Raw genomic sequence first — 4,105 nt, 5'->3', positions numbered from 1 at the left:
TCTTCAGAAGGCAAAGGACACTACATGGGTAGATGCTTAAGAAGAAAAGGTAGCTATAACCATCAAACAAAAGGAACGTGCCATACGGTAAACTTTACAGCTGTCTCTCAGAGAACTCTATCTTTCTTCATTTCCTAGTCCCTATTCAATTAAACCAATGCTGGATTTAGAGATGGATTTGGCTTTCCTCCTCTAAAATCCAAGCACGTTATTTAACTAAACTTTAATGTTTCTGTATTGTATCAAGAAGCCAATTGATGTAATACAGAATAAAAGAAGAATTTGGGGACTGTCTTTGTCTTTTCTTGGATCTTTCTCTCAAGGTGTACACCCTCTCATAATTGTTATGCTCTCATGGTTGCATTCCCCAGCATGTGTACATACACAAGCAAACATTTCTCTGCTAACTGTTTATGTTTGAGTCCCACACAGCCAATGAAGACCTGCCTGACAGCAATCCCTGGACACCCTAGAAAGAAAATGGGCCACACCTCCTTGACTGCACTGGATCCAACTTGCTCCATTTCAATGGACACTCCGGCCAGAGGTTCGGGTACTGACTTCAATCAAGTTGAGGATTTCAATCAAGATCTTCAATCAAGTGAATCCCATCTAACATGGACTGGATACAATTCATTCAAGACTTCACTATACTAACATTTTCTTCCTACAGGATCCCACATGACTATCATCGTCCCATTTCAACAGGAAGTAACTTGGAGGATGCTACGCCCCCTTTCCCCATTGTTGTCACTTAGGATAGTGTATATAACTAGTTAGGGATAGCTTCCTATTGTTTATGGTTGGGATTGGAAGGAGGTGTTCAGGCTTGGATACCTCTCTCAGATGACTTTAGGGTTTAGTTAACATAGATAGTTAGGATATGACATAAGCAGATTGTTGTATCTTCTTATATTTTACCTTTATGATTATTAATTTTGGATACTTTATACTGTTAGGTTTTAATCCTCTTTTAGACTAAAAGGGGAATTGTAGGGGAAGCTGTAGCCACGCCTTCTTAGGGGCTGGCTACAGGTGTGCCTGACCAGGCTTGTGAGGGCATGGTCAGAGTGACATAGTGTGACTGCGTTTGCGGTTTCAGTTTCTCTTTGGTACTTGCGGTACAGGCTGCTGACCCACCGGCTGGCTAGGTCGCTCTGTAAGTAAGGCTTTTCCCTATTAAATACCCTTATATTTCTACCTGACTCTGTATTGGTAATTTCCCACTATAGATGTCTCCATCAAGTCTCTCCTCTAAAGAGCTCAGGGAACCCTGTAGAAGAGGAGTCTGAAAGAGTGAAAGAGCCAGAGGGGATGGAGGATACCAAGAAAACAAAGCCCTCTAAATCAGCATGATCAGAGCAGATGAACTCACAGGGCCTGAAGCAGCATGCACAGACCCTGCACAAATCTGCCTCAGTTCCTCTATGTATTACTATGACTTCCAGTTTAGTATTTTTAGGGAGTCCTGAGTATAAACTTAATTTATACTGATTCTTCTGCCTTCTTTTGGACTCTATTCTTCTATTTGTTATATTCAATTCTAATGTGTTCATTTTGTTTTATCTTATTATATGTCATTATATCATATTATAATAAATATTATATTATATTCCTTTTAAGCCTGTTTTGTTTTCTAATGAGAGACAGAAAGGTATTAATGGGAGGGAAGGTGGGAAGAAACTGGGAGAATTAGAGGGAAGGGAAACCATAATAAATCAAAAAGGAAAGGTAATAAACTATGATTTAACTTAGAAAAAACTCAGAGTTTTTAATACACACATGCTTTTTGGAACCTCTTTTATAAACTTTTCTTAGGCATAGCTCACACTGTCTAAAACAGATTGCAACACAGAGGACGTATTTATGGAAGATTCTGGTTTTGTATGCAATGAACATGTATTATTTTATTAAGAAGCTGGTAACAGCAGTGCTGTATTTATTCTAAGCTAATTTTTTATTTGCATAGATTCAAACTACAGAAATGATATCAATTAAACACTAAAATTAATCTGGAAAAAGAATGCAAAGGTAAGCAGCACCAACTGTACTAACTGCGTCCACACAATGGCAAGAGTGACCACTGATGACATGAAAACAAATGAGCAGAATGGACTTCATTGAAACTAGATTACCAAAGCCAGACTTGGACTTTACCTACATCCTAACTCTGTGGGCCACTGCTTTATGTTACCATCCCAGTTGCTACTGTCTCTTGACATCATACCAATCCAGCCAATGATAGACTGCCTGCACAGCATTGGTCTCAGGTGGCACAATGGAACTGAAGAGTTCCCATCACCTGGTGATGTTACAGCCATTTTAGTCTGTGTAAGTGATGTTGGAATAACCATCAAATCACCTCACAAAGCATTGGGAAGACCTGTGTATGCACATGGAAGGTTGAGGAGAAGCTTAGGTATTTTGTTGTATTACTCTTCATCTTACTCCTTTGATACAAGAATGTAGCTGGAGTTTCTTTCCAGCCTGGTCCCACAGCCAATTAACCTCAAATAAGCACACAGAGACATATTAATTATAAACTGTTTGGCTGATGGCTCAGGCTTCTTATTGTCTAGCTCTCTTCTATTTCTATTAATCTAAGTGATCTTACATTGCCTGAGAAGAGTCTGGACCTGTTACTCCTTCCTCTGCTACATGGCATCTCCTGGTCTCCTCTCTCTGCATCCTCTTCCCAGCATTCTCCTCATCTGGTAGCCCTGCCTATCCTTACTGCCTGACTACTGGCCAACATCAACCAATAAGGGAAACATATATAGCCCCATCACAAGAATCACTAATAGAACCTGGAGCCAAGCTGGTAGCTAGCCAAGCCCCAGCGATCCACTGCCTCCAACTCAGGACTGGGTTACAGGTCTACACACAGCCAAACACAGCTTTTCCTGTGGAGTCTGAGATTGGGACTCAGGTCCCCATCCTTGTGAAGGAAACACAGTTAGCACTCTTATCAATTGAGCCTTATCTCTAGACTATTAGAGCATAACTTCATTGTTAAGCAATAGTATCTGTACTGGATACTGATTTAAATCACATAAACTCTTGCTCTCAAATGGAGCCATTTTATTCATCTCTGCTCAACACCCAGCATGATGAAGGGCAGAAAATAGATCTCCTTGAGGCTCACTGTGGAATTCAGTAGTAAGTGTGCACGTGTTCCAACTCTTCTCCACTGTCTCTCTTCCCTCTCCAAATATACTGATGGTGTTATAGTGACCTGAATGAAGAGGCTTCAGAAACAAGAAAAGACATGGGGTTCTGTTAGCTAGAAGAAATAAACAAAAAGCTTATTCCAGTGCAGAAATTACCCTTGCTTTTCAGAAGGCTGGAGGAAAGTTTTGTTCTCATTCAGCTGTTTGCTTTCATAGCTGCACACAAATGTTCACTTGGCCATAGTGGTCCCTATGTTATGTATATGATTTACCAAACAGGAGAATATCAGATTCATCTATTTGCTTCCATGCACTATAGTAAAACATCATTTACTTGGCCTGTGTTCCATTTGCATGAGGAATATAAGCAACTATGAACAACATCTTGCTTGAACTGGCAAAATTACCATCTGGAGGCTGGGAATAGCAATCAGTGGAGTATCTGGAAGGAACACAATGTTTCAAAACCCACCTGGCCCCCATTACTGCCACAAAGCTTTCTCAAAGCTTACCATCCAGCCAAATCCCAGCAGCCTGAGATGTCAGTAACTTGGTCTAAGACATACCCCTGTAGACTACCCTGAGCCATGCCTGGCTCTTAGCAGATCATGTCACCAACAGCCCAAGGGAGGGAAAGATTCTTAGCCCCATGGTCTGCCCTTACCCTGGCTAGATGCCTGGAACTCGGTGTGTACACAATTCATTTTACACAACAGATGGAAATTGAGTTACAGCAAATAAATCACACAGCAGTTCTTTGAGTAATGTCTTTCTGTGGGGAATCTTCCTGTTGACTTACTTTGTCCCTGCACCTTTCTGATTAGCCACACAGATGTTTTATTGATATTTGACTCCTCTGAGAAATATCTTATTTAAAGACTCTCCAGGGCTTTTCAACATGCCAGGTTCTTCCACTTATCATGAGGAGATTTTTG

Source organism: Cricetulus griseus (genome assembly GCF_003668045.3).
Source record: "Cricetulus griseus strain 17A/GY chromosome 1 unlocalized genomic scaffold, alternate assembly CriGri-PICRH-1.0 chr1_1, whole genome shotgun sequence".
NCBI classification, from domain to species: domain Eukaryota; kingdom Metazoa; phylum Chordata; class Mammalia; order Rodentia; family Cricetidae; genus Cricetulus; species Cricetulus griseus.
This window is presented reverse-complemented; position numbering follows the sequence as displayed.